Source organism: Bos grunniens, chromosome 11, assembly GCF_055505025.1.
Source record: "Bos grunniens cultivar Pamir isolate PY7600 chromosome 11, Bosgru_T2T1.0, whole genome shotgun sequence".
Classification (NCBI taxonomy): Eukaryota; Metazoa; Chordata; class Mammalia; order Artiodactyla; family Bovidae; genus Bos; species Bos grunniens.
Genome location: NC_141175.1, coordinates 17,379,172 through 17,406,572, shown reverse-complemented (window position 1 = coordinate 17,406,572; position 27,401 = coordinate 17,379,172). Strand labels below are relative to the sequence as shown.

Genomic DNA, 27,401 nt, shown 5'->3' with positions numbered 1-27,401 from the left:
CACTGTGGATGTATTCTTGTATTTTTTCATGGTGTAAACTTCAGAAGAAGATTAAGCTCAGCCTTCAGTGGTTAAGAATCTCCGTTCTTGAAAGCTAAATGGAAGCTAGTTGTAAATCTCTGGATGCTCCCAGGTGCTGTTCATTTGGGGATGTGCTGACAGTGTAATTAGTAATATATAAAAATAAGAAGTCCCAAAGCAGAAGGCTGTTCTCATGACCCGGCAAAGATGCAGGTGGGGAGCTGGTTTAGGATGAAGGATAATCATTTTATACTTTTGTGCAGAAAATCCTATAAGAAAACTGCTTCTCTGTTAGCTGTCCGTGGGAATTGTCTGTTTCCTGGGAGCAGCCTGGTAACGATGGTTTTTGCTGAATTTCCAAAGAGCACCTATAACTAAGGCCATGACCTTGGCCTGCTAAAATAGCAGTGCTGGTCCATCGCTTCACAGTGACTGGGCTCTGAAGTCATTGAACCGGGGCGTCTCTGAAGCCCCCACGGAGGGCTTCCTTAGACCGGGCTGGGCTGAGGAGGGCCGGGGATCTGGGGAGGCGTTGCTTCTGCCCTCTCTTCTCCGGGTCCTTCTCCTCCTGGACCGCTGCGGATCAGAAAGAACGGCGAGTCCTCATGAGGCGGGGCTGAGCCGCGGCGCCAGCTGCCTGCGGTTTCCGCAGCTGCCTGCCTTCCCGAAGCCGCGGCTCCAGCCTGGTGCTCCCGGCTCCCGCAGCTGGGGAGAGCAGCGGACAAGCTTTGCCTTCCCGCTGCTGTTCCAGGGGTACGATGTGGGTGGGGGGCCCATGTGAAGACGCACCAGCAGGCGGGGCAACGTGAGCACAGAGTAAGACGGAGCCGCCTGGGACTGCCGGGGAGAGAGCACTCTGGCCAGAAGGACAGCGCTGGACAGAGCCCGAGGTCTCCCTCCTCGCTTCCTCTTGATGGGGCACAGAGGACAGCGTGAGGACCTGGGGCCCCTCTCTCTCGCAGCTATTGGCACTTAAACAAACCTGGGTTGAAACAGGAATTATTTTTAAACCTAATTATAGGAGGGCTATTTATAGATTTTATTTTGAAAGCTCTTTAATCCCCTTGTCTGATCCAGAACCCCGTCTTCTACTTTGCTTCTGTGTTCCACAGGCTCCCTGGGTCCCCAGACCCCCAACTGTCCCTTCTGCCTGCACCTCACAGGCCTAGGATGAGGGCAAGGGTCAGGGGAGAGCGGTGTTCAAGTCTGGGTTTCATTCCCACCTCCCCCGTGTGCTTGCTTGGCGACCTTCAGCAAACGACCCAATTTCTCTGTCTCAGTTTCTTCAGCCACAATTTGGGGATACCAGTATCAGTGACCTGGGTGGACTGTCATGAGGATGAAATCTGGAAATCAACCTCGGACAGCTCCTGGGGCAAGTCACAGTCATACCATTCTTTGCTTTTATTAGTGTTTTCAAAGCTGGTTACAGTCGATGGACTTCCCAGGTGGCACCACTGCTAAAAATCACCTGCCAATGTAGGAGTCATAAGAGACTCGGGTTCAGTCCCTGGGTCGGGAAGATCCCCTGGAGGAGGGCATGGCAACCCACTCCAGTATTCTTACCTGGACAATCCCATGGACAGAGGAGCCTGGTGGGTTACAGTCCATACAGTCACAAAGAGTTGGACACAACTGAAGTGACTTAGCACACACGCACGCACATATTTTCTTTATAATTTCCCATATATATTTATATATATTACTTATGTAATTTCCTACATCAGGTTGGAGACCAGCCTGAACACTGCACCATCCAAAGCGCCCTCTGGCTCTCCTTTCAGGTCAAAGGCTGGCCTTCCAGCTGGGCAACAAGCTGCGGTTTGCTGCATTCGAAACCAAGAAGGGAGCTCTTTCCTGCAGAACTTGTCTTCCTGCCAGCAGATGTCCTTCTCCATCAAACCAAAGGCAGAAGAACCCAGGCTCACTCTGCTCTGTGTTTTGTCTTTTCAGAGACTTATTCTTGGTTCTTTTGGGAGTTTCTGGGTTCTCTTGAATGTGTGGAGGACCTGGCTCATCGCCAAAGCATCCTCCAAGCCTCTCTTCTCAGCTTGGGTGCTGCTGGGCTCTTCACCAGAAGGCTTAATGGTGTCCACCTGGCATGGCTGAGCGGGCTGGGGGCTGTCTGGGGAGAGGTGGGGAGGGGCCCAATGGGGAGAAAGCTCAGCTGTCACTCTCAGAGCCTGGGAGGGGGGCTTCGGGAAGTGACCCTGCTGTCTACCACTGAGATATGGGTGTGTGCAGATCTGATCATGCTGAATCACTGAGATGCTATCATTGAGAATGATCTTACTCCAGCCAGCAAGCAGACCTAGTGTGTGCATGCCAAGTCGCTTCAGTTTTGTCTGACTTTTTGCAATCCCATAGACTGTAGGCCATCAAGCTCCTCTGCCCATGGGATTCTCCAGGCAAGAACACTAGAGTGGGTTGCCATGTCCTCCTCCAGGGGATCTTCCTGACCCAGGGATTGAATCTGAGTCTATTATGCCTCCTGCATTGGCAGGCAGGTTCTTTACCTCTAGCCCCACCTGGGAAGACCTAGTGCTGAACCAAAAAGGCAGATGGAGGGACCAGGCGCCCAGTATCCCTGATCGGAGGCTGGTGCTGTTTAGACGCCTCTGCCAGCCCCTTGGAAACCTGTGAGAGCCACTTAGGTGATGGATGGCCTGGAGAAGACAGCTGATGAGAAAATTCCCTCTGGCTTGGCATGGATCTCCCCTGCTCTAAAATGAAGTACAGCCGTCAGACCCCATCACCAATCACGCAAAGTGTGTATTCACATCTGCGGAAGTGAACTTCCAAAAGGCATTGTCATTCACACCAGTGAATTCTCTCCTTTATCTCAAGAAATTTTGTTTTTTACCAAGTCTTTTCTCAGGTTAATCTGAAACCCCAGTAAAACAGAGCTAGGAGAAAAATCTATATCCTCTCCCTTAGAAAATGTACGGGAGAAGCTGGTGTGGAGGAGGATGGTAGGGAGTGGGGGTGAGGAGTAGGTAAGTAGAAGTTAGGAAGAAAAAGAATTAAGAAACCACTGATGACCTACTATGTGCCAGGCACTATATTTGGCAAAAATACATGCCCTATTTTCTATAAAGCCGACTCATGTCCTTTAAGACTGAAACCGTGTTCCTTGTTCTACAGATGTGGAAGAGGCCACGTACATTAGAAAATCTAACAGCGCTGATAAGTGATGGATATAAAGCTTGAGCAAGTCTGTCTGCATCCCCCTCATAAAAATGAAGAACACTGTGTTCAGCCCCAGGCCTGGAACATTCCTTTGATGAGTTAATCTCCAGCCATCCTTCAAATCTCAGCCCACTTGTCACTTCCTTAAAAAGATCTCCCATCGTCCCGCTGAACACCCTCTTCAGTACCCTCATTGCAGTTGTGTGAGTATTTTGTTCAGCATTTCCTGGTGACTATAAATGTTTTGGCTATTATTATATTCTTAGTGCCTCACTCATAACAAATAAGCATTTCCTGAATGAATGAATGAATGAATGACCGCTGCCTGGCACTGATGAACAGAAGTCCACATTTTGTCTTAATAGTGTCCCTGTGTATTTCAGAGCCGGTTATGACTCTTAAATAAGCCATGCTTTGTCTTTTAGTTCTGTTCTGGAAAAACAAAATCCAGCCTTGATCTTGCCTGGACATCTCGCCTGAAATACCAAATGCACGTTCCATCCATAAGACATTCCCTGGGCTGATTATTCATTCATCTTCATTCCTCACTGAGCATCAAGTTATATATGCGCAGTTATTAGTAATAAATACCCAAACTATTAAATATGTAGTTGGACAATCTGTTATATTATTTACATGAGAGAACTGTGGTGGACATAAATGTTAATAAATAACAAAGGCATATTATTAGTGATCACTTATACTTGAAAGATGATACATTATGCAGGAGCCTCTAAATTCTTGAAGGTAGTATTGTATGAGATGGAAGCCATCAAAGTTATATTTTATTCATATCAGACTCTCAACATTTACACTTTTGACAGGTCTGATCATCTCACTCTGGCTTGAGGTAAAAGGAGGCTTTGTGTGAGATAGGGTCAGGTTAACTCTTTGCAAATTGCTGGGACACCATGATTTTTCATACTGTCCCAACTCCATCGTGCTCAGGGAACACTTACTCTGAAACACGTGTGAATCCAACTTCCAGGGCTTGTCAGAGGCACAGGAAAGAGGCACTCATGTGTCAGGGGCATGATGGGAACATGCCAGATGACCCAAGCATATGCTACAGCAGCTCCCACCATCTGGAAATTTATTTTCAGGTCACAGAGCAATTTTGCATGGCTCTGTCCTCAAAGTCAAAATTGGTTGTTCGGCACCACTGAATGCATTTATCAGATAGAATTTTGCAAAAGAGGTAGCTAATGAGTCTTGGGACTTCCCTAGTGGCTCAGATGGTAAAGAATCTGCCTGCAAAGCGGGAGACCTAGGTTTGATCCCTGGGTTGGGAAGACCCCCTGGAGGAGGGCATGGCAATCCACTCCAGTATTCTTGCCTGGAGAATCCCCATGGACAGAGGAGCCTGGTGGGCTACAGTCCACGGGATAGGAAAGACTGGGACACCACCGAGCGACGAAGCACAACGAGTCTTGAGCACTTACTCTCTGCTAAGTGTGTTACTTCTTCTTTTCTTTAATCTTTGCATCAACCTTGAGTTAGAAGCATTATTACATCCTCCAATCATTCTTTCTTTTTTAAGGTTTTATTTTGATATGGACTATTTTAAAAATCTTTATTGAATGTGCTGTAATATTGTTTCTGTTTTATGTTTTGGTTTTTTGGCCATAAGGCATGTGGGATCTTAGTCCCAGGTTGAACCCACACTCCCTGCCTTGGAAGGTGAAGTCTTAACCACTGGACTACCTGGGAAGTCCCTAGCCCTCATTCTAAAGCTAAGTAAACACTGAGTCGCCAGAGTCACCAGGTCAGAGTCGCCAGGTAGCTGGTCCAAAGCCAAAATATGTGACCAAGTATGGATTTGAACCCAGGTCTACCTTAGGTCAAAATTTAGACTTTTTTTTTAATTACATCTTAGGTCAGCCCGAGGCAACTAAAATTATACATTTTCCATTATTTCTTTTTCATTAGTGTTTCAAGTGCTATTTTCATTCAAGCACAAATACTAATCAGACTTCTGTTGTGCACTGATTACTATGTAATCCTTGGGGAAAATACGGCATGTAATCAAGATTCAATCTCTTCTTCCATGAAGTTTTAAAGAATTAAAAAAAAAACAGATTTGCTCACTATTATGATTATTTTAACAGTAAAGTTAGAACTAGTTGGTTTCAGCTTTGTCTCTTGAAACACAGCACAAATCTGAGACCGGCTCACTTCCTGGCCACCAGCGCCCTCCCTAACTTTCCCTTGAAACGATTCCTCCCTAAGCATCTGAAACCCCCAATGTAAAGTGCTTAGGTCTTCTAAATCTCAGCGCTGCTTTGCAGAGCAGTGGGGTTCCTGTTTTCCTGTTTGGTTTACTCACTCTCTGAAATTTGCTGAGGCCTTTCTTGAATTTCCAGTCAACAGCCAGCTTCATGGGCCAACCCTGTTGCTGCGACCTCTGGGGCCCGCATGCAAACCCCATGCGCCACCCTGTGGCTGGAACAGGAACTTCTCCTCCTTGGAATTCTGGGACCTGGAGACAGCCACTGGGGATTCAATTTAATTTTAATTAATTTAACTTGTTCTAAAATTTAAAGAGCCTCTTGATGAAGGTGAAAGAGGAGAGTGAAAAAGCTGGCTTAAAACTCAACATTCAAAAAACGAAGATCATGGCCTCTGGTCCCATCACTTCATAGCAAATGGATAGGGAAAAAGTGGAAACAGTGACAGACTTTATTTTCTTGGGCTCCAAAATCACTGTGGACTGTGACTTCAGCCGTGAAATTAATGCTTTCTCCTTGGAAGAAAATCTATGACCAACCTAGACAGCGTATTAAAAAGCAGAGACATCAGTTTGCCAACAAAAGTCGATATAGTCCAAGCTATGGTTTTTCCAGTAGCCATGTATGGATGTAGGAGTTAGACCATAAAGAAGGTTAAGAGCTGAAGAATTGATACTTTCTAACTGTGGTTTTGGAGAAGACTCTTGAGAGTCCCTTGGACTGCAAGGAGATCCAACCAGTCCATCCTAAAGGAAATCAACCCTGAATATTCATTGGAAGGACTGATGCTGAAGCTGAAGCGCCAACACTTTGGCCACCTAATGCGAAGATCCAACTCATTGGAAAAGACCCTGAGGCTGAGGAAGATTGAGGACAGGGGGAGAAGGAGGTGACAGAAGATGAGATGGTTGGACGGCATCACTGACTCAGTGGACATAAGTTTGAGTAAACTCAGGGAGATAGTGAAGGACAGGGAAGCCTGGCATGCTGCAGTCCATGGAGTTGCAAAGATTCAGACATGACTGAGCAACTGAACAGCAGCAATGAAATTTATTCTGTTTTATCGTATTCATCCTCCATGAGGCAGTGATTTTACCTTTTAGAAAGCCTCGTGTCTAGGTTAACTTTCGTAACTTGGTCTATTGAGTCCCAGAGCATCTTCCTCAATTTTCTAATCTCTCGTTTTATGCCTACTAGTGTCCGTATTGGGCTTCCCAGATGGCTCTAGTGGTAAAGAACCTGCCTGCCAATGCAGGAGATGTAAGAGATGCAATTTCAATCCCTGGATCAGGAAGATCCCCTGGAGAAGGAAATGGCAATCTTCTCCGGTATTCTTGCTTAAAGAATCCTCATGGACAGAGGAGGCTGACAGGGTATAGTCTATGAGGTTGCAAAGGGTCAGATACCTCTGAGCAACACTTTCACAATAGCTACCAACCACAGCACTTGAAATTCACAGAGTTCACATGAACATTTTTGTGTTCCTGGAAATCTATATGAGATGAAAAGCAGAGTGTATAGTGGGAAATACCTTTAGCTTTACCCAGAGTTCTTACTGAGACAGCTCTGATGTTTTCTAGTAGAAATAATAGAAGTGGATGTTGAGAAAGTAGTGATACTTGGGGTCTTGAGAGGTGTATGCAGTGCACTATTTCTAGAAGAATTTGGCACCTGTATGAGGTCTATAGTCTTTGTATACTTAACATGCTTTGTCTTCAGATACTATTGGTTTCTGTAGATATTTGGCCTTTCATTTTATTGCACTTTTTTCATTGAACAAACAATATTTTAAAAAATAGGCACTTATTTTTAACATTGTTTACAGTAAGGAATAAAACATTGTGTATATTCACAAAATAGGTCACTCCACTTTTTCTTCTTCCAGATATCCAGGGAATAAAGATAATGCATGTTATTCCCCAAAATTCAATCATAAATGTAAATGATACATGTGTTTGTATATTCACCCTTTAGTAGGGTTTGTAATATTAAATTCATACAAAATAGGAAATGAATATTAAAACTGAAGAGTTTATACAGTTAAAAGGAACAACCAAGGAGATGATATCAGGCGACAGGACCAAAATTTCGGTAAGTACATGAAATACACAAATTAATGTAAATCGATTAATACTTTTTAAACAGTGCCTTAACTTAAGCAAGTGTGGTTTTCCTTTAAAATGCTGCCATATACCCAGGAGTGTGTCTGTTGAATTTTTCTTTGAAATCCCAGAAATGTAGTCATTTTTCCACACGATGCAGCATTCTGAAGACAAATGATGGCTTATAAGGGGACAGTGGGTTATCAGAGAGGACCCCACTGCAGCCCAGACTACTCCAGGCAATCATGGATCTACCTATTGTCTTCCTAGAGATGAGAGCTAGCTGGGTATTTCCCCCTTGGTTATCTGTGAAGAGAAAATTGTGCTTTTTTTCCTGTTTTATTTTCTAGGAATGCATAGTATAGGAGAACTATACTTTAGATTTAATCTCTCTCTCTGAGAATAGACCAAAAAAAAACCCTCATAAAAGCATAGATTCTAATGCTAAAACCTGCACTTTTTCTGTTCCCAGTTCTCATGAAAGAGGGAGGGGTAGAGAAATAGAAACTAAAATTTATGGATCCCCTGAAATAGTCCAGACGCTGCGCTAAGTGCACTAAGATCTTTATATTCTCTATCTTACTTTGCATCAACACTTTGAAAAAGAATTTTCTCCTCTCTGTCTCCCCAGTCAGGGGACTGACTGAACTTCAGAGAGGTTAAATAATTTGCAAAATGCCACAGTCAGAGTACAGCAGACTTTGTTTGAGCCCAGATCTGGAAGTCAAGTTCATGTTGCTGAACTTGGAAATGAGAGAAGAGAACAAGACATTGAAAAGGTGCCCGCTCCAGGTCTCTGTCCGTCTCAGACACCAGTGGGTTCCATGCCCCTCCAGCCTGGGTATGTGGCTCCTGTCTGTATGGACCTACACCTCGTGTGAGTCTAGTTCCCTGGGATCTGAGGTCACTATGATTTCACACTCATCCTCCACTCTCTAGAGCCTCAGCCCATGGCAGGCCAGGCACAGCTCAGCCAGTGGTGAGCACAGACAAGTTGGTTGTGCACTTCCTTCTTTTTCAGCGTAGACATATTTTATTATAAACCTGTGTGTGCCACAATTGCTTCAGTGCCTGAAAAGCTGACGCTCATGGCAGGTGAGCTTTTCAGGCTTCAGTGTCCTTCATTATCTCCAGGAGTTTGATCAAACTCATGTCCACTGAGTCAGTGATGCCATCCAACATCTCATCCTCTGCCGCCCACCTTCTCTTCCTGCCTTCAATCTTTCCCAGCATCAGGGTCTTTTCCAATGAGTTGGCTCTTCACATCAGGTGACCAAACTACTGGAGTTTCAGCTTCAGCATTGGTCCTTCCCAGGAATATTCAGGGTTGATTTCTTTTAGGCTTGATTGGTTTGATCTTGCAGTCCAAGGAACTCTCACAAGTCTTCTCCAGCACTGCAATTTGAAAGCATCAATTCTTTGGCTCTCAGCCTTCTTTATGGTCCAACTCTCACATCCGTACATGACTACTGGAAAAAACATAGCTGTACTGGAACCTATACTGGCACTTCATTATCACTCAGTCTATAGTTTACCTTAGGGCTCACTCTTAGAGTCATTCTATGAGTTTGAACAAATGATTAATGACATGTATCCACCATTATGGTATCAGTTCAGTTTAGTTCAGTAGCTCAGTCATGTCTGACTCTTTGGAACCCCATGAACTGAAGCATACCAGGCCTCCCTGTCCATTGCCAACACCGAGAGTTTACTCAAACTCATGTCCGTTGAGTTGTGATGCCATCCAGCCATCTAATCCTCTGTCATCCCCTTCTCCTCCTGCCTTCAATCTTTCCCACCATCAGGGTCTTTTCCAATGAGTCAGTTCTTTTCATCAGTTGGACAAAATATTGAAGCTTCAGCTTCAACATAAGTCCTTCCAATGAATATTCAGGACTAATTTCCTTTAGGATGGACTGGTTGGATCTCCTTGCAGTCCAAGGGACTCTCAGGAGTCTTGTCTAACACCACAGTTCAAAAACATCAATTCTTCGCACTCAGCATTCTTTATGGTCCAGCTCTCACATCCACACATGACTACAGGGAAAACCATAGCTTTGACTAGATGGACCTTTGTTGGCAAAGTAATGTCTCTGCTTTTTAATATGCTGTCTAGTTTGGCCATAACTTTTCTTCTAAGGAGCAAGTGTCTTTTAATTTCATGGCTGCAATCACCATTTGCAGTGATTTTGGAGCCCCAAAAAATAAAGTCTGTCACTGTTTCCACTATTTCCCCATGTATTTGCCATGAAGTGATGGGACCAGATGCCATGATCTTAGTTTTCTGAATGCTGAGTTTTAAGCCAATGTTTTCACTCTCCTCTTTCACTTTCATCAAGAGGCTCTTTAGTTCCTCTTCACTTTCTGCCATAAGGGTGGTGTCATATGCATATCTGAGGTTATTGACATTTCTCCCGGCAATCTTGATTCCAGCTTGTGCTTCATCCAGCCCAGTGTTTCTCATGATGTAGTCTGCATATAAGTTAAATAAGCAGGGTGACAATATACAGCCTTGACGTACTCCTTTCCTGATTTGGAACCAGTCTGTTGTTCCATGTCCAGTTCTAACTATTGCTTTTTGACCTACATACAGATTTCTCAGGAAGCAGGTCAGGTAGCCTGGTATTCCCATGTCTTTCGGAATTTTCCATAGTTTGTTGTGATCCACACAAAGGCTTTGGCATAGTCAATAAAGCAGAAGTAGATGTTTTCCTGGAACTCTCTTGCTTTTTTGATGATCCAGTGGATATTGTCAATTTGATCTCTGGTTCCTCTGCCTTTTCTAAATCCAGCTTGAACATCTGTAAGTTCACGGTTCACATACTTGAAGCCTGACTTGGAGGATTTTGAGCATTACTTTACTAGAATGTGAGATGAGTGCAATTGTTTGGTAGCTTGAGCATTCTTTGGCATTGCCTTTCTTTGGGATTGGAATGAAAACTGACCTTTTCCAGATGAGAGAGAGTATTTCCAATGACCTAAGAATCCTCTGTGCTCTACTTATTCATCCATTCCCCCTCCACAAAAACAAACAAACAGCAGCCACTGGTCTTTTTACTGTCTCCATGGTTTTGCCTTAGCTTATAAGTTAAGGCAAATGTATTTTTATCAGCAATGTAATGTTATTCATCTACATGCCTCCCTCCTGAGTGCACCATAGCTTTTGGAATAAAATTCAAATCGCTATTTTTTTATTATTTTTTTTATCAGCAATGTAACGTTATTCATCTATGTGCCTCCCTCCTGAGTGCACCATAGCTTTTGTAATGAAGTTCGAATCCTTAGTCCACAACACTTTCACGACTTCATTTCTTCTTGGCTTCTTCATCTCTTCTCAGCATTTCCGCACATATTCTACTCTGGTCATAAAGGAGCATTCTAAGTATAAAATGCATTTCTTACGTCTCAGTTGTTCCATGTGTTCTTCCCTGAACAAAAGCGTGAAATGACTATCAGGCTGCACCTGAGTAATGAAGGACCCTCCCCCCTTGTTACAACACGTAACTGGGCATTCTACCAGACACAGATGGGGCTTAGCTCTGAGTACGCAGTGGCTTTTGCAGAGGTACATTCTGAGTCGTAAATTGCTATAGCCTATGATTGAATAGGCCCCCATATATACAGAATATAGCTCCAATACTTTGGCCACCTGATGGAAAGAGCCGAGTCATTGGAAAAGACCGTGATGCTGGGAAAGATTGAGGGCAGGAGGAGAAGGGGGTGGCTGAGGTTCAGTAGTACTACTGACTCAGTGGACATGAATCTGAGCAAACTCCAGGAGACAATGTAGGACAGGGAAGCCTGGTATGCTGCAGTCTATGGAGTGACAAAGAGTAGCAATTGACTTAGCATGTGGCTTAGCGATTGAACAGCAACAAAGTGGAATAACAGAGTTGCTGGACTTGTCCTTCCTCCTTATAATGTATTTTTTATTCTTAAATCTTGCTAACTCTCCTCCTCCCCCAATGCAAGCTAGTATAAGTGTGACCTCCTTTGGGAAGCTTTGCCTTGCATGTCCCAAGGAATTTAGAGACCCATCAGAGAGGAGCCACACCACCCTATACAATCCCCGATACCATCCTATGGAGGGGCCATCCAGGTACTCATCTGTTTCTCCCATAGTCTGGAAGCATTTGTGGGAGTTTTTCTGTTGCCTGGCAAGTCCTGGCACATTGAAAACATTCAGTAAAGTGTTTTTTGAAATGAACGTCAAAGTAAGGATCACCTGGATTTTTATTGGATTTGTGTCACGATAGAGACCAAACTTAATAAGATAATTCCAATATTTCCCCCTTTCCTAGGTTTATAATGCTGTGTTACTCTGCCACCTTTTTCCTTGTAATGCTTAAAATGAATGCATACTGATTTAAGTTTGGGGATATTGAGTTTTTCATTGGCAGAAGGTGCAAGGTTAAAATTGCGAAGCGTATCTTGCAAACACAGTGCTGGAACTATCCGTGTCTGAGAGCTGGCCCACTCTCAGGGCTCTGCAGCTCTTGGGGAAACTCCCTCCATGATGGCAGTGAGGAAGAAAGGGTTTCTGTGATGAGCACTTACTCTGTCCAAGCTCTTGAACTTGATAAATGTGGCTAAGAAGGTGACTGATCAGTAAGTATCAAACAAGAGGTGTTGGATTATTCAAAGTCGTGATTATTTGAGATTTTGATAAGATTTGGCCACTGCTTGATGCAGGAGCTGTGGGTTCGATCCCTGAGTTGGGAAGATTCCCCTGGAGAAGGAAATGGCAACTCACTACAATATTCTTATACTAAAAAAAACAAAACAAAACAATCAAATAATTGTAATCAAAGGGATAGCAGAATTATTTAAATTCCTGATTTTCTTAAACTCCACTGGAACTGAATATAAAGAGGAGTCAAGGGTATGTAATATTGATACCGAGTTAATCGAGAGTTAAAAGTCTTTTTTTTTTTTCAGTTGCACTGCCTGAAATGCCCTGAACAAGATCATTTTTGTACATGAAATTTTGCACCTCATTACTCCTAATTACATCCTTTAAAAGGCATTCTTTGAGAATACATAATGAACAATGTAGAATAAAAAAATACTTATCTTCTATTCTTATTGTTATGTCTTATTCTTACATCTGACTTCAGCATTTGCCTATTTCTATACCAAATAAAACATTTTAAATCATCTAAACTTCAGAGACTTTTCTTCTGGGGAATAGGGAGAGAGACCTACCATTTTAATGAATACAATAGAAACATTCTCCTTCAACACTGTCTTCCTACCTTGCTCACATCATGTAACGTGTTCTGCCGAATCATATAATTATACAGTTCTCATTTTGGCTACAAGACTATAAACCTCCCAAGGACAGGAACATAGATTTCTTGAATCCTTACTGTGGCTGAATGGGTGCCATGAGAAATACAATGCATCTGACAAGTTTTTGTTGAATAGAATGACAGCGATTTTCACATCTTTCAAGGCATCTTGTATTATGTGAATATTCCAACTATTAGAAATGCTCTCTCCATTTTGAGATCATTTCTGCTCTTTTATCTTCCAGCAGATCATTTATGACATGAAACCATTTACAGTATGTCTAACCATTCTCCCTTGTCAGGCTAACAAATTCTTGAAGATAATTATATTATGCATCTGAATATTTTTATGCCCTTATCCTCACCACCCATTTCTTCATATCTTGATTTAAAATTTAATTATCCTGGTTGTTCTTCTTTGAGCATGCTCCTGTATATCTCTGCCAAATATATATTAATAAGTCAACACCAAAATTGGATGTAGTCCTCTGAGATGATTTGTGTAGCTAAAAATAAACAGAACCATCACAGCTATTGCTCTAACCCGATTTTTCTACTAAATGCTGGGAATACTATTCATACATATTTGACTAGTTCAAAAGCACATGTTCACATTAAGTAAAAAATGCTTTGTAACAGAAATCCAAGCTTTTCTCCGCTTAGTTACCATGATCTTATTCTTGCAACTTGTAAGGGGATTTTATATCTTTCCCTCAAATAGGTTGACAGATATAGATAGATAGTCCAACAGGAAGACAGACAGATAGATGGACAGATAGATAGTAACAGCTAGATTTTTTTCTTTTCTTTTTTTTTTTTTGCAGGGGAGGATACTTACTTAGCAACTTTAAATACATTATCTAATCATCACAATCATTTCATAACACAGGCTGATTATTGTCCTCATTATAAAATGAGAAGCTGAGAGTACTGAGGTTTAAGAAGATAAAACTAGCAGTTTGCCCCTGAATCCTGGATCCCAGAAGACTTCTTTATACTCTTCTTTACTTCTTTATAAAACTACCTGGAAAGATGTTTTTAGGGTTAAAATATGTGTGCCTTTCATCTGTTGTTGCATAAACGTCACGACACCAGGAGAAGGGGCTCGCTGAGTCAGGTACATTTGGAAATGTGTACAGAGGTGTGTATATGTGCTCTGCCCCCAAACTATGCCCTGCAATGATGCGAGGACTCCCCCTCTTATCTCTGGTTAATGTAGAGGGTCCTTGGGGGACAACCTCCTTCCTTCCTGCATCTATTGTAACACTTAGGATTATTTTAAAAGGAAAAAAATCTACACTGAAATCGACATCTTGGTGGGAATATCTATATACAGGTGGGACTGATCTTTTCTCAGAGCAAAGCATTTGGCAGTTGCCTTCTCTGTTCAAAGGCAGAAAGAGCCCTATGCTAATACCCGCATGATGTTCCTTCTTGGGTAGAAAGCATTGTGTACAGATCATCTTGTCAAGAAGACTGGCTTATGTATCTTCACATTTTTTGAGACATATCAAGAGTTTTTTCATTTCCTGGTCATTTGCAGAGTAGTCAATAAAACCCATTGGAAAATACAATTATAATACAGAGTTACATTGCCTCTATTTAGAAGTAGATTGGAATAAGAAAAGGAAGGTTTACCATCAACATGATGTTGGATAAGAACAAAGGGCATCCTCCCCACGGTCAGGCCTCCTGTGTATGAGGACTGACTCACCTCTGTTCTTTCAATGTTCTGTTCCTCTGATACTGAGACACATCAGACATCAGGGCAAAGTCCCCCAAGAGCTCAAGACCTAGGTCTTAAGTGTCCCCAGGCCCTCTGTCTAGCAGATTATCTCATAGAAGACTATACTTGCTATATAAGATTGGCTCTGACAAGCCATTTCACTTCTGATGCCCAGTTACTCAGCTACTGCCAGGTGCCAAGGCTTGAGTCTATATTCTAATCATGTCTTCACCTCATCCTTTCTCAGTAATGACACTAAGCAAAGCCTTTTAAATAATAGCTTCTCCAGGAAATGTGGAGCTCACACAAGCACATCTCTCTTAACTAGGTCCTTAACCATTCTACTAACAGCTCAAATCTCCATCTCTGTGGCAAAATTATGGGTGTGTATGTGTGTGTATGTAAGTTTTATAATAAAACAGAAGGGTCAGAGAAGTAATGACCAGATATCTAACATATGCAAAGGATTTAAGAAACTCCTGAGGGTTAGGCTAGAGGAATGGTTATAATGATCGTAACCTATGTTTTAATTGATCCTGTGCAAGTAAACAAGACTGTATCCTGAGTGAGTGATCATCAAGTCATTTTATGAACTCACATGACTCCTATGGAACATGTGGGGAGGATATTTGGGGCATCATCAAACACCTGGAGATTTTCAATTCCTCATTTCTTGCTTGTGTGATTTATTAACAGTTCTGCTAATGCAGATAGAATGAAACCCCCAATTACAGCAGAGGGTAAGGCTGAAAGCTGCTCAGTCTATGCTATTCAGAGTACAGAATATCTTCAGCCTAGTTGATCATTTTTGAATCATCAGCTCCATCTTTATGTTAAATTAACAATTTAACAGCTGCTTTCATCAAAGTTCTTTTGTGTCTATCAACTTGATACTGTCATTTTTTTTCTTAAATGCAATTTCCAAGATCATTTCTGTATCTCTTTAGTCTCAGATTACTGATTTGCATGTTTGCTCAATTTGTATACAAATGTTCAGGCATTTATATACCATCCAGGGAGCATGAAACACCCTCCAAAACTCTAGAGAATAATTTAATCCATCTCACCACTCACTTAACTTAAATTTCTTTTTCATTAAGGACAGGTGATGAATGAACGCAGTGAAACATGACTGAGCAGAGATCCATTGGTTCCCAAGTAAGAAATACTCTAAATCAAATGAACAAGCAAAGGTTCTATCATTCAGTTCAGTTCAGTTCAGTCACTCAGTCGTGTCCAACTCTTCGCAACCCCATGAACCCCAGTACACCAGGCCTCGCTGTGCATCACCAACTCCTGGAGTTCACCCAAACTCATGTCCATTGAGTTGGTGATGCCATCCAACCATCTCATCCTCTGTTTTCCCCTTCTCCTCCTGCCCTCAATCTTTCCCAGCATCAGAGTCTTTTCCAATGAGTCAGCTCTTCACATCAGGTGGCGAAAGTATTGGAGTTTCAGCTTCAACATCAGTCCTTCCAATGAACACCCAGGACTGATCTCCTTTAGGATGGACTGGTTGGATCTCCTTGCAGTCCAAGGGACTCTCAAGAGTCTTCTCCAACACCACAGTTCAAAAGCATCAATTCTTCGGCACTCAGCTTTCTTTATAGTCCAACTCTCACATCCATACGTGACTACTGGAAAAACCATAGACTTGACTAGATGGACCTTTCTTGACAAAGTAATGTCTCTGCTTTTTAATATGCTGTCTAGGTTGGTCATAATTTTCCTTTCAAGGAGTGTCTTTTAATTTCATGGCTGCAGTCACCATCTGCAGTGGTTTTGGAGCCCAGAAAAATAAAGTCAGCACTGTTCCCACTGTTTCCCCATCTATTTGCTATGAAGTGATGGGACCGGATGCCATGATCTTAGTTTTCTGAATGTTGAGCTTTAAGCCAACATTTTCACTCTCCTCTTTCACTTTCATCAAGAGGCTCTTTAGTTCTTTTTTACTTTCTGCCATAAGGGTGGTGTCATCTGCATATCTGAGGTTATTGATATTTCTCCAGGCAATCTTGATTCCAGCTTGTACTTCATCCAGCCCAGCATTTCTCATGATGTAGTCTGAATATAAGTTAAATAAGCAGGGTGACAACATACAGCCTTGATGTACTCCTTTTCCTATTTGGAACCAGTCTGTTGTTCCACGTCCAGTTCTAACTGTTGCTTCCTGACCTGCATACAGGTTTCTCAAGAGGCAGGTCAGGCGGTCTGGTATTCCCATCTCTTGAAGAATTTTCCACAGTTTGTTGTGATCCACACAGTCAAAGTCTTTGGCATAGTCAACAAAGCAGAAGTAGATGTTTTTCTGGAACTCTCTTGTTTTTTTGATGATCCAGTGGATGTTGTTGATTTGATCTCTGGTTCCTCTGCCTTTCCTCAAACCAGCTTGAGTATCTGGAAGTTCACGGTTCATGTATTGCTGAAGTCTGGCTTGGAGAATTTTGAGTATTACTTTATCAGTGTGTGAGATGAGTGCAATTGTGTGGTAGTTTGAGCATTCTTTGACATTGCTTTACTTTATTATTACGTAATTCCAATAAGTGGGGATACTGAAAATCAAGTCAGACCTGTCATAAAGGACAGGAAAGCCGTTACTTTTCCAGTAGTCATGTATGGATATGAGAGTTGGACCATAAAGAAGGATGAGTGACAAAGAATTGATTTGTTCAAACTATGGTGTTGGAGAAGACTCCTGAGAGTGCCTTGGACTGCAAGGCGATCAAGCCAGTTAATTCTAAAGGAAATCAATCCTGGGTATTCATTGGAAGTACTGATGCTGTAGCTGAAGCTCTAATCCTTTGGCCACCGGATGTGAAGAACCAACTTATTGGAAAAGACTCTGACGCTGGGAAAGATTGAGTGCTGGAGGGAAAGGGGGTGACAGAGGATGAGATGGTTGGATAGCAGCACTGACTCCATGGACATGAGTTTGAGCAAACTCTAGGAGATACTGGACAGGGGAGCCTGGCATGCTGCAGTCCATGGGGTCACAGAAATTCAGACATGACTGAGCCACTGAACAACAACTTCTCACCTTTAATGCTAGTCAGTTAAGGCTCCTGTAACAAAACACCTAAATGGTTTAGTGATTTTCCCTACTTTCTTCAATTTAAATCTGAATTTGGCAATAAGGAGTTCATAATCTGAGCCACAGCCAGCTCCTGGTCTTGTTTTTGCTGACTGTATAGTGCTTCTCCATTTTTGGCCACAAAGAATATAATCAATCCAATTTCAGTGTTGGCCGTCTGGTGATGTCCATGTGTAGAGTCTTCTCTTGTGTTGTCGGAAGAGGGTATTTGCTATGACCAGTGCATTCTCTTGGCAAAACTATATTAGCCTTTGACCTGCTTCATTCTGTACTCCAAAGCCAAATTTGCCTGTTACTCCAGGTGTTTCTTGACTTCCTACTTTTGCATTCGTCCCCTATAATAAAATGGGCATCTTTTTTTGGGTGTTAGTTCTAGAAGATCTTGTAGGTCTTCATAGAACCATTCAAATTCAGCTTCTTCAGGATTACTGGTCAGGGCATAGACTTGAATTACTGTGATATTGAATGGTTTGCCTTGGAAACAAACAGAGATCATTCTGTCGTTTTTGAGATTGCATCCAAGTACTGCATTTCAGACTCTTTTGTTGAGGGATTCTTGCCCACAATAGTAGATACAATGGTCATCTAAGTTAAATTCACCCATTCTAGTCCATTTTAGTTCGCTGATTCCTAAAATGTCGATGTTCACTCTTGCCCTCTGCTGTTTGACCACTTTCAATTTGCCTTGATTCAATGGACCTAACATTCCAGGTTCCTGTGCAATATTGCTCTTTACAGTATCGGACTTTACTTCCATCTCCAGTCACATCCACAACTGGATGTTGTTTTTGCTTTGGCTCCCTCTTCTCATTCTTTCTGGAGTTATTTCTCCACTGATCTCCAGTAGCATATTGGGCACCTACCGACCTGGGGAATTCATCTTTCAGTGTCCTATCTTTTTGCCTTTTCACACTGTTCATGGGGCTCTCAAGCAAGAACACTGAAGTGGTTTGCCATTCCCTTCTCCAGTGGACCATGTTTTGTCAGAGCTCTCCACAATGACCCATCCTTCTTGGATGGCCCTATATGACATGGCTCATAGTTTCATTGAGTTAATCAAGGCTGTGGTCCATGTGATCAGATTGGTTAGTTTTCTGTGATTGTGGTTTTCAGTCTGTCTGCCCTCTGATGGAGAAGGATAAGAGGCTTATGGAGGCTTCCTAATGGGAGAGACTGACGGGGAAACTGGGTCTTGTTCTGATGGGCGGGGCCATGCTCAGTAAATCTTTAATCCAATTTTCTATTGATGGTGGGGCAGGGGCTGTGTTCCCTCCCTGTTATTTACCTGGGGCCAAGCTATAGTGAAGGTAATGAAGATAATGGTGACCTCCTTCAAAAGGTCCCATTCACCCATTTCTACACCCTGCATCAGGCCACTGCCAACCCACACCTCTGACGGAGACTCCTGGACACTCCCAGGCAAGTCTGGGTCAGCCTCTTGTGGGGTCACTGCTCCTTCCTCCTGGGTCCTGGTGTGCACAAGGTTCTGTTTGTGCCCAACTAGAGTCTATTTCCCTGTGTAAGTTCTGGCGGTTCTATGGTAGGTTAATGGTGACCTCCTCCAAAAGGGCTTATGCCATACCCAGGTCTGCTGCACCCAGAGCCCCTGCCCCTGTGGCAGGCACTGCTGACCCGTACCTCCACAGGAAACACTCAAACACAGTTCTGTCTCAGTCTCTGTGGGGTCTCTGGGTCCTGGTGTGTACAAGGTTTGTTTGGGCCCTCTGAGTGTCTCTGCGGGTATGGGGTTCGATTCTAAATGTGATTTCGCATTCCTACCATATTGCTGAGGCTTCTCCTATGCCCTTGGATGTGGGGTATCTCCTCACAGCCCCTCCGGCGCTGTGCAGCTGCTACTCCAGCACGACCAGATAATCACGATGGTGTGATCACTCACCTATGGCTAGACATCCTAGAATGTGAAGTCAAGTGGGCCTTAGGAAGCATCACTATGAACAAAGTTAATGGAGGTGATAGAATTCCAGTAGAGCTATTTAAAATCCTAAAAGATGATGCTGTGAAAGCACTGCACTCAATATGCCAGCAAATTTGGAAAACTCAGCAGCGGCCACAGGACTGGAAAAGGTCAGTTTTCATTCCAATCCCAAAGAATGGCAGTGCCAAAGAATGTTCAAACTACTGCACAATTGTGGTCATCTCACATGCTAACAAAGTAATGCTCAAAATTCTCCAAGCCAGGCTTCAACAGTACATGAACCGTGAACTTCCAGATGTTCAAGCTGGATTTAGATAAGGCAGAGGAACCAGAGATCAAATTGCCAACATCCATTGGATCATCGAAAAAGAACTATGAAGAAGAACTATGGATGGAGGTTCACTTCAGTGCAACTAGATAAGCGGTGGCTGGATCTGCAAGGAGATCCAACCAGTCCATCCTAAAGGAAATTAGTCCTGAATATTCATTGGAAGGGCTGATGCTGAAGCTGAAACTCCAATACTTTGGCCACCTGAGGTGAAGAAGAGACTCATTTGAAAAGACCCTGATGCTGGAAAAGATTGAAGGCAGGAGGATAAGGGGATGACAGAAGATGAGATGATTGGATGGCATCACCAACTCAATGGGTATGAGTTTGATTAAGCTCTGGGAGTTGGTGATGGACAGAGAAGCCTGGCGTGCTGCAGTCCATGGGGTTGCAAAGAGTCGGACACAACTGAGTGACTGAACTGCCTGAACAAAACACCATTCCATAGGTGGCCGACACAGTGGAAACTGATTTTTCACAGTTCTAAAAGCTGGGAAGTCCAAGATTATAAGTGCCAGTCTATTCATTCCTGATGAGGACTCTCTTTTTGGCTTGCAGATGGCCACTTTCTTGTTTTGTCCTCATGTAGCCTTTCCGCTGTGTTTCCATGCATGCACACACGCACGTGCACACACTCGCAGATGGAACTGGGGGAAGGGTAAACAGAGCACGTTTTCCTGTGTCTCTTCTTATAAGAAAACCAGTCCCATCATGAGGACTCCAGTCTGATGGTTTCCTCTGAACCTCATTATTTCCCAAAGTCTCCTTCTCCAAACACCAGCACACTGAAGTAAGGCCTTCAGCATATGACTTTGTGGTACAGGTGAGGGAACCCATAACACCTCTCATAGCTCAGCAAATATTTTAATTTTAGCTGTAATTTTCTTTACAGTTGTCATCCTATTCCTAAGGTATAAGATATAGTAATACAGCCTCAGAGTCCTGAATCTAAAAGAAAGCAATAAGATGACAACATATGTAGATTTTCAAGGAAAATCTGTAGTATGGTTTTGGCAGAAGTCACTTAAATCTGATGTTTCCTTATTGGCCATGAGATCTACCTTAGAACCGAGGTTCTCCAGATATGAATAGCCTCCTCGAGGATAGTCATTATAATCCTCTGTTACGAGTTGAGTTGAGAATGAGAAAATCCTATAATTAGACTCTGTAAAAAGTGTCAGTCTCGCCTTGCTAAGCAATTCCCAAGCAGGAGCTCTTCTAATCTGCCCATTTCTGTAAGTTGTGTGACCAGGTACTGTAGGAAGTACTGGGGAGGACAGAAGGGGAGGAGACACAGAAGGATTCCCTGCAGAGTCATGAGGGGTTAGTTGGAGTCAAAGGGTAAGGAACAGGAGTACCAAATATTACATTAAGTCCATAGGATCCAGGACTGGGTTAGGGTTTGAATCCAAATATCTGAGTAAGTAGGGAAAAGTTGAAGTGAGAACAGATCCAAGATCCTAGCCAGCTTTCAGGTAACCATAGCTTGACGTGTTCACTGCTGAGTGCTAGACGGAGAGAAAGTAGCTCATCTGGATTAAAGGACCAGAGGCGGTGTGGACCCAACAGTTTACAAAGGCGTAACAAACAAGGGGTGTGGCTGATGAAGCCCAACAGCTCCTAAAGCTTTTGCTGTTCAAGTCACCACAGGACTTTCACAGGCTTGATATTCATCTCCTGCAGAATTGGAAGCTTTTTAACATCAGGGCCATGTCATACTCTTCTTCCTCGAGTTCCCCACATAGTACATGCTGCTGTAGAATAAATATTCAACTTCTATTCTACTTTCTTGCATATCTTTTTGTAAATCTGGTATAAATGTGACCTTCACTAAGACAGTAGCATTTTAAGTTATTCTCAAGATTTCATATCAAGGATCTAATGGATTTTGGGTACTTTCTGTGGAGTAGGCTTTGATTTGATGAGAGAAGTAAGCTAATTTAACCCTGGGCTCCTAGGGGAGAAGTATTAGGTAGAAAGGGGAGGACACAGGTGGTTCCAAAAATTAAAAACAAATGATGCAAAGAAAGCGGAAGCTGATGATAGACCTTCCTAATTGTCCAAGTTCTTTCAAGTTTCCAATGACATTTTATTCTCAATCCAGCCAGTGATTCTTGTTTAGGAAGATGCTGTTAGCAGATAATGAGTTTGCCAAAATTTTTGCATCAACCTAATAGCTCAAGTCTTCCTGTCAAAATAATTAAAATAAAGAAGAAATTGAGGGGAAAAGAAATTAGCAAGTATTTTGGAGAAAAAGCAGTTTCTGAGCAGTGATGTGGATTCTGTGCCCTTCCCAGGGTTGGATGAACCACACGTCATAGCCTGACAGCTGCCAATATAGAATGCTTCTCTTCAAATGGGCTGGTGGGCATCAATGTGTTCTTCTCTCTAAGAGATCTGCCAAACTGTGATAAGTAAGTGTTAGTTGCTCAGTCACTCAGTTATGTCCGACTCTTTGCGGTCACATGGATTGTAGCCTGCCAGGCTCCTATGTCCGTGGAGTTCTCCAGGCAAGAATACTGGAGTGGGTAGCCATTCCTTTCGTCAGGGAATCTTTTTGACCCAGGGATTGAACCTGGGTCTCCTGCATTGCAGGGAGATTCTTTACTCTCTGAGCCACCAGGGAAGCATGTATAATTGTTACTGAGTTTTGAAATAAACCTACTTGAAAGTCATGGTAGTTAGTAGAGGTCAGTTGATTCTTAGAGTCTGAAGTAAGCCATTTTTCTACTCTGTCCACACTTCAGGAGCCAAAGATCACCAGCCATCAACGAGCTATTAATACATGGGACCCAGTGAGTTTCCATCCCAGACTTGCTGAATCAGCATCATAGAACGGACCGGGGAATGTGCATTTTACCAGGTTGTCCAGATGATTCTAGTGCTCTACAGGGTTTAGAGAAAATTATTATAGAATCTAACCTGCCTTGAAACCTTCAGAGCTGTGGTTCTGCAACTTTGCTTCATACTATAATTATCTGGGGAGCTTTTAAAGAGCCTGGTGCCCAACCTACACTCCATACCAATTAAATGCGAATTTAAGAGGTGAGGGATCAAGGAGTCAGTATTTTTAGATCCTAGCAGGTGTTTCCAATGTGCAGCAAGCGTGAGAACCACTTTTCACTTGGCATAAAATGTGCAAGGCTCAGGGTCCTTCCTGGTTGCACTTAGAGAAGCTCAGACTAGGAGAGTGATATCACAGCTCTGCATGGCAGGGGTATCCCCAGGGATGGCTTCACAGCAGCAAGTCTTGCTCATGCCATTCAGGCTGGCAAAAGACCACCTTGCAGCAAACGTAAAGTATTAATCTATGGAGAAGAATATTGTTGAAGCCTGGGGAATGCCTTGAAGTGTGGCAAACTCTGGGTCTGGAAGTCTGTGTCTACTGTTTACCACCTGAAACAGTCCTGAGCAAGTAATGTGATGGCTCTGAACTGCAACTTCTTAGCTGTAAGGAGGATATGATAGAACCTACCTTGCCACGTGGTTGCTATTTTATCCTATTAATGGAGTGGACATGTTCAAACATGCAAAGTGCTTTTGGTTGGAACTGAGTCTTCATTGACTCACATTGGTGATCTTAATTGTTTCTCCATTATTAAACATTTTTACAACCCTTCATAAGGCCAGTTTTCCTGATAACATTTGGTAAAGAATCTGCTTGCAATACAGGAGACCCTGGTTCAATTCCTGGGTCGGGAAGATCTGCTAGAGAAGGGATAGGCTACCCACTCCAGTATTCTTGAGCTTTCCTTGTGGCTCAGCTGGTAAAGAATCCGCCTGTAATGTAGGAGACCTGGATCCGATCCCTAGGTTGGGAAGATCCCCTGGAGAAGGGAAAGGCCACCCGCTCTAGTATTCTGGTCTGGAGAATTCCATGGACTTTATAGTCCACGGGGTTGCAAAGAGTTGGACACGACTGAGTGACTTCACTTCACATGAAGTCAGTGGTGGTAAATATGTGGCTCCTTTGTCTTCGACTACTTTTGGATCACTCTGTCATAATTGGCTCACAGATCCCGTGATGCTGGTACTTTGATCACCACTGCCAAGTAAGAGGGAAGACAAAGGAGGACCTTTGTTACTTACATATCTGATAAAGTCCAGATCCTTCTGGAAATCATTTGGAGTTCATGGACAAATGAAGCAGGTCGTAAAATACTAAGAACTCAAGAGTAAAAATAAACTGCAAAATTGAAATAGAAGTGAAGGTCTCAGCTCTCATCTTTCTTAACAGTGCCTCATCTGTTTGTCATGGCAACCACGGGATGGGAGTTGTTACTGCAAAAGGAGAGGACTGTGCATGGGAGAGGGATGTGAAGCGCAGCAAAGGGAGAGGGCATTCTGGGGACTTGTAGAAATGTGGACCCAAATGTGTTGGTGTGATCCCTTGGGTGAATCAGCAGGTGTTCCAGTCCAGTCAGCTTTGGGGAGGCATGCTCATCTCCCTTGTCTTATCTTTGATGCAGAACCTCAAAGGCTTTGGGGTCTCAAAAGGTGGGTCTTAGCATTCGTGTATGTAAAAACATCTATCCTGGTACCTTACTGACAGAAAGCATTCTATGTGAGCTAAATACAGATAATGCAAATGAGAAGTTCATTTATGTTGACCGTTGAGCCTATAAGCTCTCTGTATAAAAATACTGCTTAAAAACACATGTGAGAATGGAAAGTTTCCTTGATCGATAGAGAATTAGAGTAACCGGAGTCAAACCCTTTTTCAAGGATACCTATCAAACTGAGTGGACTCATTAGAAAACATCCTGATGCTGGGAAATATTGAAAGCAGGAGGAGAAGGGGATGACAGATGATGAGATGGTTGGATGGCATCACCAACTCAACGGACATGAGTTTGAGCCAGCTCTGGGAGATGGTGGAGGACAGGGAAGCCTGTTGTGCTGCAGTCCATGGGGTCACAAAAAGACACAACTGAACAACTAAACACCAACAATCAAGCAGACTGATGCATTGTGAAGAGTGTCTGATCAGCTGGCACTCAGTGAGCTTGCTTTAAGTCTCCTGTGTGTGTGTGTGCATGTTAGTTGATAAGTCATGTCTGACTCTTTGAGGCCCCATGGACTGTAGCCAGTGAGGCTGCTCTGTCCATGGGATTCTCCAGGCAAGAATATTGGAGTGGGGTTTCCATCCTTCTCCAAGTGATCTTCCTGACTGCATTGCAGGTGGATTCTTTACCACTGAGCCATCAGGGAAGCCCTTAAGTCTCCTAGATAAGTACAAACACTGGGTGAATGTTTGCAGAGACTGAGATGAAAGTTGATTTTTTTTTTAATTGGCCAAGAGTTAAAATTCTAGGTCTCAAGGAGACTAGAGACTGTCAAAGGGCTATTTCACCTCCAAGTGAAATTTTTCACAGCCCGCCCACCCAAATGACTGACAGTCTCCATGACCCCAGGGCCTATCCCAAACATACTCTGCTCTTACCTTCTGTGATAATACCACACCTGCCTTTTGATAAAACCAGAAAGAAAGGTTCACCATTTATGCACAAATTCTACCTTTGCTTTGTCGCTAAAACATTCATTTCTGGAAAATATTTACTGGCATTTGAAGGAGTCCTGACTCTAAAGCTTATCATTATAGTAACATCTTAAAAATATAATTTGTTGATTTTTGGCTGGGCTGGGTCTTTGTTGCTGCAAGCAAGCTTTCTCTAGTGGCACCAAGGGGCTACTCTCTAGCTGCAATGCACAGGCTTCTCCTCGCAGCGCCTTCTCTTGCTGTGAAGCAAGGGCTCTATGCACGCAGGCTCAGGAGTTGTGGTGCACTAGCCTTGTGCTCCAAGGCACGAGGAATCTTCCCAGCCCAGGGATTGATCCAGTGTCCTCTGCATTGGCAGGTGGACTTCCATCCACTGCACCACCAGAGAAGTCCCTAAAGTAATATTTTTATCTCAGACTTCTCATCTCTAAAATGAAGTAATAACACCTAACTTACCTCCTTAAGGGCAGTTGTGATAAATAATATTTAAAAGAGAGTGAAGAAATGTCTACACAGATACTTTAAAGACGGACACCTCTTATCACTGGGAGTTTGATGACAATGGTTTTATTTCAGAACTATTTTGCAGTTAGTTGTTGGTTAGAAGCTATTTGGAACGAGCCCTGTTTTCATTTCTAGTTGCACTTGTGGCTGGTGGCTGACATTTACAAGATGACTGTGACAGGGTGCAGCTTTGGCTGGGGACACAGCTCTGCTCCAGCCTCGGCTTAAGTGGCTCATATGGTGATTGATCTCCTGACCTTGGATTCATTAACTCCATCCTCTGGTGAGAGGGACAAGCCAGTATAAGGCACTCTTTGTTAGCACACTTCTGTCTGTATTTCTGGGGGTCAGAGACACTGGGGCCCTACTTGTGTGTGTAATCTGAAGTATATTCCCTTGGCTAGACAGTTCCAGGGATATGCAAAATTCACTGAAATAAAGTGACAGCATGATAGAAAAATGTAGAAAGCATTATAAGACTTCTTAATTGATAAGAGCAGGTAGTAAAAATGAGAACCATGATACTCGAAAACACTCAGTGAAGCACAACCGTGATTCCACATCTAATCCCATAACAAAATAGTGGGATTACTCCCATCTCAGGGGCCATGGTGACTTCTATTGAAATGAATATCTCTCTCTGTCTCTCTTGTTTGCTCGCTATTATTCATCAAGATCAAATTTTACAAAAGTTCCTAGTTTAATTTGGCAGCATACTCCTACCTCTGTTTGAAAACAAGAAGGCTACATTGAAGGGATTTTGGGGTTTTTCTTTTTTTTGGAGGTGGGCTTCTGTTTTTATAAAAACGTAAGATTCTTTTTAACAAACGAGTAGGCAGCGCCCTAGAGACACAAATGTGAAATCACGAAATCATTCATGCATTTTTTTTTTCCAAACTGCCTCCGGTGTCACTTTTCCGGTGGGGGGCGGGTGTGGGCTGGGGGCTGGGAGGGTAACCTGATCTCCACACACATCTGGGCACTCACTTCAGGCCCACAATAGGGCAAAGAACGCTTTTCAAAAGATGTGGTTGGAAGAGCCAGGGAAAGGAAGATTCCCTTGGCTGCTGGTAGATTTTTATCCTGGATGGACTTTTCTGAATAGCAACTGCCATCCTCAGCTTCCTTCCCCACCAGGCGATCCTGAGAAGGCCTCCTTCGTCCAGAGTGCCCCCCAGTCCTTCTCAGCCCCTGTCTTTCCTGCAGCTTCCTCTGGACTTCAGGCTGTCTGATCTGAAGGCCTCACCCCTCCTGTGCTTTGGAGACTGGGTCCTCAACACTTCGCTTCTCCAAGTTCCTGTGGTGAGGAACCAGAGCTGGATTTGCTTTAGTCTTTGTTATTTTTTTTTTCCCCTTTCATTTCCAGTATGTGTGGACAGATACTGTTTGTAAAATAAAATTTAAATAAAATAAATTGAAAATTAAGATTGAACAGTGAAAAAGCACAAGCACTATCATCATCTTCCCCATTGTTATCATTAGATT

General features: G+C 43.1%; 1 long non-coding RNA gene across 5 annotated transcripts; it reads left to right on the top strand.

The window, feature by feature from the left end:
* LOC147362662 (uncharacterized) lies at positions 1–27,309 on the top strand. Of its 5 annotated transcripts, none has more exons than XR_015135746.1 (3): positions 1–953; positions 3,166–3,413; positions 3,636–3,814. It is a non-coding gene; the product is annotated as an uncharacterized LOC147362662 (long non-coding RNA). The 5 variants fall into 5 exon arrangements; XR_015135749.1 differs by lacking the exons at positions 3,166–3,413; positions 3,636–3,814 and adding exons at positions 1,302–1,396; positions 1,806–3,118 and having other exon boundaries at positions 1–911; XR_015135748.1 differs by lacking the exons at positions 3,166–3,413; positions 3,636–3,814 and adding exons at positions 1,302–1,396; positions 1,806–3,118.
* Positions 27,310–27,401: the final 92 nt, after the last annotated feature.